The 12,993-nt window shown below is 40.7% G+C and overlaps 1 long non-coding RNA gene across 1 annotated transcript; it reads left to right on the top strand.

Annotated features, from left to right (window-relative positions):
* The first annotated feature begins 7,318 nt into the window (after positions 1-7,318).
* On the top strand, positions 7,319-7,689 carry LOC121640241. Its single transcript, XR_006010425.1, has 3 exons — positions 7,319-7,360; positions 7,489-7,530; positions 7,644-7,689. It is a non-coding gene; the product is annotated as an uncharacterized LOC121640241 (long non-coding RNA).
* The last annotated feature ends 5,304 nt before the right edge of the window (positions 7,690-12,993 follow it).

Below are 12,993 nucleotides of genomic sequence, written 5' to 3'. Positions count from 1 at the left end.
ATATATTGTTCTGTCCCCTGCGTGCGTAGCTCTCCACGCAGTGACAGACAGCTAAACAAGGGTAAGCAGGTGTACTAGGCCCTCCAGAGCTGAATGATGATTGAGACGTTGAAGTAAAGTTCAATAGTTTTACTTGTCCTTTGCATCCATTCTTTTTTCTTTACATGCTTTTCCACATTCTTCGTGCTTACATTTTCTTCTTGTGAAACTACAACAAACAAAAGAAATCTTTACTGCACAATTATCTGTAACATTATCACTTGCTTATTCAATTTTTATATGTGAAAGCAGAAAGCCATTATAAATTCTAATGCATACCAAATAGGGACAAAATATACATCTTTATCTATTCCCAATATCACGTATGGCAAATATACTTACAAACAAAGCTTCTCTGAGGCTCAACACAGGCAGATTGCACATGATTCAGCAGAGGCTCGACTGAAGCCTCCTGCTATGCCAGACCTTGGTTCAAAATGGCAGGTCTCACCTAAGACTAACCATGTGACCCAAGCTGAGCAATAGAGAAACAGCAAACTGAAATGAGCTGTCTGCTTCCACACTGCCACTGGGTAGTGCTAAACATTTCACCTACATTAAACATGTAACATCACACTCCCCGTCTGGTATTGCCTACAATACCACTATTAACTAAGCAAGTCTAAATATAAGAGAACATGAAAGTTACTGATCATGGTAAGACTTAAAAAGAGATGAGTACCACAACTTCAGTTACAGGCCTAAGAAAGGTTTTAACTATCCCACTTTTTGTGACTCTTAACTCAAGTTTTCTGACTTTTCCATCACTGTCAAGATGAGCCTTGGTGACAAGAGCCATGGGCCAATCATTTCTTGAGACCTGAGAGTCTTTAAGCAACACCAAGTCCCCTTCCTTGATGTTTGGCTGTGAATCTTGCCACTTTTTGCGACTTTGAAGAGTGGAGAGATATTCCTTTCTCCATCGCTCCCAGAAAACATTCGCCAAGTGTTGAACACGTTTCCATTGTTGGCGATGTAAGTCAGCATAGTCAAAAGATCCTGATGGAGGAAGAGGTGTACAGATTTTCTGTGACAATATCATCGCTGGAGTTAGAAGAAAAGGAGCATCACTTGACACAGATGTGAGGGGCCTTGCATTTATTATGGCAGACACTTCAGCCATCAACGTTGAAAGCACCTCATGGGTAAGATTAGAGGGGCTGATCTGTGTAAGCATGCCATCGAGAATCCGTCTGGAAATCCCAATCATTCTTTCCCATACGCCTCCCATGTGTGAGGAGTGGGGTGAGTTAAACAGCCAAGTACACCCCTCTTCACTTAAGTACTTGGAGATGCCAGTTTCATCTCGAAGGAAGTGTAACTCTCTACAGGCTCCTTTGAAGTTTGTACCACAATCAGAACGGATAATCTTCACCGGACCACGCACTGCAAAGAAACGGCGTAGTGCGTTGATGAAACTTGATGTATCCAATGATTCAATCACCTCAATGTGTACAGCCCGCACACTTAGGCATGTAAAAAGTACCGCCCATCTTTTACTATTTGCTGCACCACCTCGAGTACGACGAGTAGAGATGCTCCAAGGGCCAAATATGTCCAGACCCACATTAGTAAAAGGGGGTTCTGTGCTGGAACGATCAGGTGGAAGATCTGCCATTTTTTGTTCTGCCATTCTCCCACGTAGCTTTCTACAGACGACACACTTATGCAGAATGCTGGAAATGCATTTCTTTGAACCAATAATCCAGATTCCATCTGTGTGGATAGCACCCTCTGTAAATATCCTCCCTTGATGCTTGACCTTGTCATGGTAGTGATTTATAAGTAAAGTGGCAACATAGCTATGACCAGGAACAATGAGAGGATGTTTTTCTTCCATCTCAATCGGGGCATGGTGGAGTCTGCCACCTATTCTGAGCAGACCCTTGTTGTCAAGTATAGGATTAATTTTCCTCAAAGGGCTGGTTTTAGATATGGGGCTTCCCTTCTCCAGACAAGAAATCTCACCCAAATATGCTTCCCTTTGAACACATCCAATGATGATTGCCTTTGCTTGGGTATGTAGATCAGACACATAAGGCTTAGGATGACATGAACCATTGCATCCTTGTTTGTCGCCATCTCTCTTAGATCTGAAAAACTGAACAACACGAATCAGAGAGATAAAGGCTCTGACTAAAGATTGCCATCTAGAGAATCTCTCAAAGCGATGTGAACCAAGGCCTTTGTTGGAATTAGTGACTGTAGTGATGTGACATCGAACCTCTTTGTCAGATTCTGGCTCAATGAGATCATACTCAGTCTCCATGGTTACGTCTGCTTCAACAGAACATGAGAGAAACTCTGGGCCTGTGAGCCAGATGGTACTCAAGAGTTGAGCTGCAGTCACTGATCTAGTTGCAACATCTGCAGGATTTTGCTCAGTTCGGATATACTTCCACTGTTCAGGACGTGATGATTTCCTTATCCTTTCCACTCTGTTGCTGACGTACACATAGAACCTCCTGGTATCATTGCAGATGTACCCTAGAACCACTTTACTGTCGGTGTAGAAATGCAGATTGTTGGGTCTGATATCCAGCTCACTCACCATCAACTCTGCAAGCTCTACCGCTAAAACAGCAGGACCAAGTTCAAGCCTGGGAATGGTGTGAACAGATACAGGGGCTAACTTAGCTTTTCCCATGATGAAACCTACATGGCATTGTCCGTTCTTATCTATTACCTTCAGATAAGCTACAGCTGCAATTGCCTTTACCGAAGCATCCGAAAAAACGTGGATCTCTGTACGCCGGGCAGTGAAAACAGAGACCGCAGTGTAGGCTAGAGGGATTTCAAACTGTGCCAGCTCTTGCAGAGAATCTCTCCAAGTTGTCCATTCTTGCTGCTTTTCAGCTGGGAGCGGAAGATCCCACTCATTGTTATCACTGGTGAGCTGCCTTAGCAAAAACTTTCCTTGAATTGTAACAGGAGCCACAAGACCAAGTGGATCAAAAAGGCTGTTGATGGTTGAGAGAACTCCTCTCCTTGTAAATGGTTTGTTGCTGCTGGCTACACAAAACGTAAATGTGTCATGTACAAGATTCCAGCTTAATCCAAGACTGCGTTGCAGTGGAGGCGAGTCAATATCAAGGTCTTTTAGTTGTTTTGCATGATCAGCTGATGGAAATGCATTCATGACTTCTGGACAGCTAGATGCAATTTTATGGAGCCTGATGTTAGAAATAGCAAGCATACCTTGCGCAGCTTTCAGGAGATTGATGGCCCTAGATGCGGATGACAGTGATTTAAGTCCATCATCCACATAAAAGTTTCTGTGAATGAACTGCTTAGCTTCTTCTCCAAACTCATCCTCCTCGTGTATAGCAGCTCGACGTAACCCATAAATTGCTACCGCTGGGGAAGGCCGATTGCCAAATACATGGACTTTCATCCGGTATTCCACAACATCTTTGCTTGGGTCATTGTCTTTGAACCATAAGAATCGAAGGAAATTCCTGTGGTCCTCTCTGACAATAAAACTGTGGAACATCTGTTCAACATCTGCAGTAAAGGCTACCAGCTCGCATCTAAATCGCATTAATACTCCCAGCAAGCTGTTGTTCAAGTCTGGTCCAGTAAGCAACACATCATTCAAGGAAATGCCAAGGTGTGGAGTACTGGAGTCAAACACAACTCTGATTTGACCAGGCTTATGTGGATGGTACACTCCAAAACTGGGAAGGTACCAGCATTCTTCTCCATCCTGCAGAGGAGGTGCCAATTCAGCATGGTCTTGATCAAAAATCTTTTGCATAAAGGCCAAGAAATGGGTCTTCATTTCTGGCTTTTTATCCAGAGTATAACGGAGGTTGTTAAAACGAATTATAGCAGGTTTTCTGTTGTTGGGTAGGAGAGAACTCGGCGCACAAAAAGGAAGAGGAGCCACCCAACTGTTTGCTTCATTTATGAACATCTCTTTGTCCATCAGTTCCATAAACTGCTTATCCTCTGTGGATAAGGCAACTTTATTATCATTCTCTGTCTTTTCAAAAATCCTTTTCCCCAACGAATCATAATCAGCATGCTGAAGCGAACTACCAGCTAAATAAGAGTGTCATTTATTTAACAAGCCGAGTGGCTTTATGTTCGTCTTGACAGCAAATTTCTCTTTTAGAATGACATGACTGGGACATAAACTGAAGTGAGAATGACGACCATTTTCCAGAATATTGGTTCGGTATACACTAAGTTCTTTAGGCTTGTGTGCTGCACCCAGACAAACATCTCTGACTATCACCCAGCCAAGATCCAGCCTTTGAGCATAGGGAGCGTTATTTGGTCCATTACACTGATTTCTCACCTTGTGCACCTGTAAGACGTCCCGACCAAGAAGGAGGAGAATCTGTGCATCCGAGTCAAGTTCAGGGATGAAATGAGCCAGGGACTTAAGGTGAGGATGATGTCTAGCAGCCTCAGGCGTAGGAATCTCTGACCTATCATCTGGCATGTAATTGCACTCTATGAGTGTGGGAAGAGGAACACTAATACCCCCATCTAGTGGCTGAGAGATGAAGCCAGTCCCTCTTCTTCCAGACATCTCTGTAACTCCAGCACATGTGCACAGAGTGTAGGGAGACTCTGCACCCCCAATATTGAACATGTTAAAAAACTCAGACCGAGCAAGAGACCTATTACTTTGATCATCAAGAACAGCATAAACTTTTATTGACCTGTCTGGTTGTCCTGCGGGATGCACTTTTATGAGAGATTTTAGAACAAGAACGGGAACTGTTAGCCTCACCACAAACTGCAGTACATTTGGAGGGGCCTCTCCACCTTTCTCCCCGCCATGCTCTTCACCTGCTTGCATGGTCCACGGAGCCAGTCCTGGATGTAGAGCTGTAACATGTCCATTACTGTCACACTCCTTACAGTGAATTAGTATTTTACAATCTTGAGCTCTATGATCCGTTGATGAGCAGCATCTGAAGCAAATCCCATTCTCCCTGAGGAATGCCTTACGTTCTTCCAGTGTTTTAGTTCGAAACCCTCTGCATCTCTTCAGAGGATGTGGCTTTCTGTGAATCGGACACTGCCTATCAACATCCAACTTACTGGGTACAGAATCTCCAAACTTTGCGTTCTGTATTGATGTAATGTCTGTCTTATGAGCTGAGACTTGGCCTCTCAAGTTCGTATATTTTCTTACTGGGTTGTCTGGTTTTGTTGCTGACACCCCAGAAGATGCATTAAGTGTGAAACTAGGATCATTACGAGTATGAGCTTCTCTGCAAACAAAATCAGTGAAGAATGAAAATGGTGGAAAATGACCATTATGTTCCCACTTGTACAAACTGCCTTGTGTCATCCATTTCTCCTGAAGCCCGTATGGCAGTTTCTCCACAATTGGGTTAACACCTCGGGAAGTGTCCAGAAAGGCGAGTCCAGGTAAATAACCCTCAAGTTTAGCTGACTCCAACTCCCTCAACAGGTCCCCAAGCTGTCTCAGCTTAAGAGGGTCTTTGTTACTGATCCTGGGAAATCTCTCCAGTTTCTCCAAAAAAGCTTTCTCAATAATTTCAGGTGACCCATAGCACTCTTCCACACGTGTCCAAGCCATTTTAAGCCCAGCTGCAGGATCATTAACATGAACAGCTCTGATTCTCTTGGCGTACTCCGATGACTGAGGGCCTAGCCACTTAATTAAAAGGTCAAGCTCTTCAGTGCAGGTGAGTTCTAATCCCTGTATGACGTTCATAAAGGTCGATTTCCAACTCCAATAATTCTCTGGAAGGTCATCAAACTTAATCATCCCAGAGGCCACGAGTTCGCGACGAGCCATGTAAATAGCGAAGTCACTCATGCTTGTATGGGTAGGAGCTGACGATTGTGTGGCCTGTTGCATCCAAGGAGAAGGGGTATGAGCTGGAGGTCCTTTCATAGTTGAGAAACGATGTGACTGGAGCACAGGACGATATTGGATAGCTGACTGATTTCCATGATGCATGCCAGAGGAGATTGCAAATCCTTCTCCACCTGGATGAATAGATGGCTGTTTGCTATCTTGTTGTGGCAATGGACCAGACACATTAGGTTGTAGATTAAGTGCAGTCTGAGTCCCCAGATGTGGCGAAGACTTCTGACTAGAGCATTCTTGAATGAGATTCCACATGGTCATTTGTTCTTTTCTCAGCGGAGTCGTGTGGGACTCTTCTTATATCCAATTCATTGGAGTCTGCTTTGGATTCCAGTTCTGCTGCAGCTGATTCCAAAACCTCTGCCTCAGCTAATGCAGCTGCAACTTCTTCCTCTTGCTTTAATGTGGCTAGAGCAGCTTCCATGCGTGCCTCTTCCACTTTTAGCTGAGCCTTTTCCAACATAAGCTCTGTTTCTCTTTTCACAAACGTAGACCGAGCAAGAACTGCCTCAGCTTTGGCTCGTGCTTTAGCTGCCATTTAGCTTGCTGATGACTTGCTAGATCTGCTTGAAGAAGATCTACTGGAAGAACTAGCAACAGATGTGGTCTTGAAAGACTTCACACATGAAGTCTGAGATTCAGCCTTCTGCTGCTCTTCTATGTTTGCCTTGCTGTCCATCATGACTTTACATTTCTCTTCAGTGTGTAGACGCTGCTGAGCAGAGCAATAAGCGATGTCTGTGCTGAAGCCACTGTAATGCTGTTTTTTCACTGTTCTGCCCCCTGCGTGCGTAGCTCTCCACGCAGTGACAGACAGCTAAACAAGGGTAAGCAGGTGTACTAGGCCCTCCAGAGCTGAATGATGATTGAGACGTTGAAGTAAAGTTCAATAGTTTTACTTGTCCTTTGCATCCATTCTTTTTTCTTTACATGCTTTTCCACATTCTTCGTGCTTACATTTTCTTCTTGTGAAACTACAACAAACAAAAGAAATCTTTACTGCACAATTATCTGTAACATTATCACTTGCTTATTCAATTTTTATATGTGAAAGCAGAAAGCCATTATAAATTCTAATGCATACCAAATAGGGACAAAATATACATCTTTATCTATTCCCAATATCACGTATGGCAAATATACTTACAAACAAAGCTTCTCTGAGGCTCAACACAGGCAGATTGCACATGATTCAGCAGAGGCTCGACTGAAGCCTCCTGCTATGCCAGACCTTGGTTCAAAATGGCAGGTCTCACCTAAGACTAACCATGTGACCCAAGCTGAGCAATAGAGAAACAGCAAACTGAAATGAGCTGTCTGCTTCCACACTGCCACTGGGTAGTGCTAAACATTTCACCTACATTAAACTTGTAGCATCACATATATATATATATTTATATAGTTGTCTTTCCTGACTAGGTGAAAAATCTGAACTGCAGAAGATCATTGGACAGCTTGAAAGTGAGTTAATCCAATATATATATGAATATATATATATATATATATATATATATATATATATATATATATATATATATATATATATATATTTGTCTTTCTTTACTTTATTCCTTTTTTTTTCTAACCAGGTGACAAGTCTGAGCTGCAGACACAAAACAAACTACTTGAAAGTGAGTTAATCCAATATACAATGAATATATGAATAAATGTATATATATGTATATATGCATATATATATATATATATATATATATATATTTATATAGTTGTCTTTCCTGACTAGGTGAAAAATCTGAACTGCAGAAGGTCATTAGACAGCTTGAAAGTGAGTTAATCCAATATATATATATTAATATATATATATATATATATATATATATATATTTGTCTTTCTTTACTTTATTCCTTTTTTTTTCTAACCAGGTGACAAATCTGAGCTGCAGACACAAAACAAACTACTTGAAAGTGAGTTAATCCAATATATAATGAATATATGAATAAATGTATATATATATGTATATATATATATATATATATATATATATATATATATATATTTATATAGTTGTCTTTCCTCACTAGGTGAAAAATCTGAGCTGCAGAAGGTCATTGGACAGCTTGAAAGTGAGTTACGAAGGCTGCAAGAGACACGACATGATGCAGAACAGATCTTAACCATCCTGGAAAAACTACAAATGGAACTGGAGAGCCAGAGAGATCGACTCAGTGGAGAACTTCAGGACGTGGAGACGGAGATCAAGAAAAACAAAATGGAGCTTCAGTCTGTGGAGACAGAAATAGCAAAGACAGAAACAGAGTTTGATAAACCAGAGGAATTATTAAAACGAAAAGAAAACCTTTTAAATTTTCTGTGGAAATTAGACGAGAAAAAGAGAACATGTGAGAGACAATTACTTAACATAGACAAGCTAGCTGAGCCTTTAGAGAGTCAGGTTCTAAGAACAATAAATTGAAACCAGGATGTTTCATTTACATGCCGTAGCCTGACAGATACAAAGACAATCACATTTATTCCTGTCTAAGGTCGTTTGGCAAGACCCTTAATACTACTAACATTTATAAGTTGCGTTGGATAAAAGTGTGTGTTAAATGAGTGTATTGTAATGTCTAGTTTTTTTTGCACATATTTACAAAGAAAGCCAGAAATGACCAAAGTTCTGTAGAAATTAACCCACAAAACAGTAAAAAGATCAGGAAACATCAGTGAAATGAATAAATTTTTCCCTACTAATCATCAGATCATAAATATTTTATCATCTTGTTTTTATTCACCTTTTTAGGAACATGTATGTGACACTTAACAAAAATATTATATTCCCATGTTGGGTTCTGTTATTTGACCAAACAGCAAACAGTGACATCATCTCTCCCAAGAGAACAGGAAATGGAGTTTTACTGCCACCTAGTGGTTATTTTCAGATGCCTCAAATGCATTAAACAAGGGGTCTTCAACAGAATGTCTAGAGGTACTACAGGGGTCCTGAAGCTTTCGGCTGATCAGACATTTAGTATTAAATTCATTTTTTTTATATTTTCCCCTCAAATTTTAATACATATTAACATGAATCCAACTTATTTTAGTCAATGGATAAATGGAGGCAGAAAATGTTATCTTTCAGTAAAAAGATCTTCAGCAACATTCAGGAACTCTCTCAAGCTGAACACCAGTTCATTCCCAGTAGGAGACTAACCTAGACCTGTCCTCCCACACCTCCTGCACACGAAGAGGAGGACCCACCACTAGACTGTTACATGCTGGTGGGGTCTGGTTCCCCATTACTGGTCTAGACACTAGAGCCTCTTCAGTTACCAGCTGACTCAGATCCAAGACACAAGGATCCACACTGCATCCTCGTTTGAAAAGAGGATTCCTTGTTAAAATAAATATACACGAAGAATTTAGCAAAATTTACAAAGCAAAAAAAAAAATAAAAAGAAACAAAAAAACAAAAAAAATTATTTAATGATGAATCAAAACACTGGGATGGAACAATGTTGTCATGGTGGTGGAATTACTCATCTGTCTGGAAGTGTTTACTTCTCTAGAAGCTCACAGAGCTGCTGCACAGTGACATTGTTTGGGTCACCAAACATACAGATCTCATTAGACTTTTTAGCTAAACAAGCGTAACACTCATACACAAGCTTACAGTACACATGCCAGTCAGCTGCATGACGGTACCTGCTCCATCTCTGCATCCACTTATGAGTCCTTGGCCTGAAAAGTGATGAAAACCACTGTTTTAGATCAGTAATGTGTTTACATGGAGCACTTTTAATCTGATCACATGTCCAATCAGAATAAAAATGCATCATGTCAGCTGATCCGATCAGAAAGAATTCACAATAGTTTTATAGGAAACAAAAACCATGTTTACACGTATTCTGACTGTCTCTGTGGTGGATGCTGTTACTGCATCTGAGTTTCTACACATTCTGTAAATGTGGGAATTATAAAATAGTTTGTGTTTATGTGTTCAACCATGTTAGGTGATGTAAGTTAATTGTAAGCCCTGGTGGTATCTTTGTTTAATCCTTCACCTTTTGTGTTTGGCTTGAAGAGCCGCTGGGTTTTGTTGAGACCTCGTTTTCTATTAAATGAACTTTACATTAACTTATGAATCACCCTTAAATAAATACTTTTAATTAAGAATTTGCATTTTGTTTAATGTCTACAGCCCGTTTGCCCTAGCGAACTGGGGATTTGTAACAACACAGCAACAATGTAACACTGACATTAGATAAAGACCTCAGAAAAAAAGACTTGATAACTTTGTAAAGTGACTGTAAATGTGGTCTGAAACCAAACCTTCTCTACCATCAGATATAAACTGCACAGGAAGAGGAAGTGATCGTCTGCATCGTACATGAGCTGCATCAGTTTGATGCTCTAACATTCGGCAGGAAGACTTCATGCTGGTTACAGGTCTCTCTTTCAGACTCAGTGAGTACTGAATCTTAATTTTCAAACAGTTTTGTACATGAAAGCATTGCTAGCTTTTGCACATTTAATATTGTTATCATTTTATCCAGACATGTTTTTGATCTTGCTGTTGGGTGCAAACATTCTGGACAGTCATTCTCAAAGCAGCGGTGAGTAAAAATGACATAATCCTGCTAATTTACTGTGTGTGTCTACTTTTATGTTACTCCTTGATAGCTCCAAAAGCTTCTAAGTTAAAGTCTGATTTTATGTTGATTCAGTAAAACAGGGACTGATGTTTGATATCAAGTAATCCAAAGGATGTTTTTAGATGGACTGTGTTTTTTTCCGAGGCAGGCGTCCGTATTGTTACAGACAGACAGCAGTTCTTTGAGTACGAGTCCATCACTTTTCACTGTGAAGGTTCCTCTCAGCTCAGAAGAATAAGGAACAAAAAACAGTTCATCCAAGAATGTGACACATCGACCGGGACCTGCAGCATTGGAAGTGGCTATGAATCTGATACTGGAGAGTACTGGTGTGAGACTGACAGCGAGAAAAGCAGCACTGTTAACATCACTGTCACTGGTACGAAACCATCACCTACCACCAATATTATTTTTCTGTTCATATTTTCCTAGATTTTCATTTTCAAATAGTTTGTTTAATTGATTATTGTAAAAACAGTAAAATGTTCAAGATTACTCTCATCAGCCACTTTATCAGGACCACCTTCTAATACCGAGTTGGACCCCTTTTTTCCTTCAGACCTGCTTTTATTCTTGGTGTCATAGATTGAACAAGGTGATGGAAACCTTCCTCAGAGGTTTTGCTTAAACAGCATTGCAGGTTAATCATCTGCATCTGTGATGAGAATCTCCCATTCCACCACATCCCAAAGCTGCTCTACTGGACTGAGATCTGGTGACTGTGGAGGCCGTTCGAGTCCAGTGAACTCATCGTCATGTTGTAGAAAGCAGGTGGCGATGATCTGAGCTTTGTGACATGGTGCATCATCCTGCTGGAAGTAGCATTAGAAGATGCTACACACTACACTGCGGTCATAAAGGGATGGACATGGTCAGCAACAACACTCAGGTAGGCTGTGGTGGTTAAACCAGTACTAAGGGGACCAAAATGGGCCAAGAACAAGGATGGATCCATGTTTTCATGATGATTCCACCAGATTCTGAGCCTAGCATCTGAATGTGGAGCTGAAATGGAGACTTATCAGACCAGCAATGTTTCTCCATCTTCTATTGTCCAGTGTTGGTGAGTGTGTGTGAATTGTAGCCTCAGTTTCCTGTTCATAGCTGACAGAAGGCAACCGGTGTGGTCTTCTGCTGCCGTAGCCCATCTGCTTCAAGGTTGGATGTGTTGTGTGTTCAGAGATGCTGTTGTGCAGACTTTGGTGGGAACCAGTTCTTATTGGACTTCCTGTTGTCTTTCTATCATCTCCAACCAGTCTGTCCATTCTCCTCTGACCTCTGACATCAACAAGACATTCTGGTCCAGAGAACTGCTGCTCACTGGATATTTTCTCTTCTTCTTCTTTTCTCTGTAAACCCTAGAGATGGTTGTGTGTAAATACTCAGACCAACAACCATGCCACATTTAAAGTTATGTAAATCTCCTTTCTTCTTCATTCTGATGCTCAGTTGGATCTTCACCATGTCTAGACGTGTTGAGTTGCTGCCATGTGATTGGCTGATTAGATGTTTGTGTTAACAAGCAGGTGAACATATGAACCTGATAAAGTGGCTGATAAGTGTAGTTAAGCATTTTGTTCACTTTAAATGCACCATTCATATAAATGTAAACAGGAGCATATAAACAGTGTTTTATGTCTCTAAAAAGAATGAGAATTTACTGTTAACTCTGATAACAGTAAATTTTCATCTTTTTATTGTTAACTCTGAGGCCACAGCCCCCCAAAATGCTCTTGTCCAAAAAAGAAACAAAGAAAATAAAAGATTAGTCATAACCTTTACAGACTGGTGTTTTTAGTTAAAATGTATTGTAATTGTGTAATTCCATTTCTATATCCATAGCTATCTCTTTTTGTAGTTGTGAAACTATCAGTGTCTATTTGATATTTAGACTATAGAAACTACAGTATATAACTATTGCATTTTTAATTAGTGTTCTGTTTATTCTAGTGTTTTATCTTTTTTATCCTAAGGTTTCCAACATCTTCACGTTACTTTTAGCTGACTTTTCCTGAAACTTAACCTCATTCCAGGATTATAAAAAGTATCTTTGTTTCTTCAGCTGGTTCTGTGATACTAGAAAGTCCTGTTTCTCCTGTGGAGGGGGGAAGCAACGTGACCCTTCGCTGCAGGAACAGGACAAACTCCAGCAGCTTCTCCGCTACTTTCTACAAAGATGGCACCTTGCTGGAGGGAGACGGTGCAGATGAAATGACCATTAGAAATATGTCCAAGTCCGATGAAGGTCTCTACAAGTGCAGCATCTCTGGAGGTGGAACATCACCGGGAAGCTGGCTGACTCTGAGAGGTGAGGATAACTGCAGATATCGTGCATAATACAGAAACTGTTACTGTGCTTATAAGTGTAAATGTTTCAAATGCATAGTTTCTGTTATCTGTCCATCAACAGATGAAGAAGATCGTCCTTTGCACCATTATTCCGCTCCTCTCCCCAACCTGCTGATTACTGTTCTCACCTT

The sequence above is a fragment of the Melanotaenia boesemani genome, chromosome 5 (genome assembly GCF_017639745.1).
Source record: "Melanotaenia boesemani isolate fMelBoe1 chromosome 5, fMelBoe1.pri, whole genome shotgun sequence".
In the NCBI taxonomy this organism is placed as follows: Eukaryota; Metazoa; Chordata; class Actinopteri; order Atheriniformes; family Melanotaeniidae; genus Melanotaenia; species Melanotaenia boesemani.
This window is presented reverse-complemented; position numbering and strand designations above follow the sequence as displayed.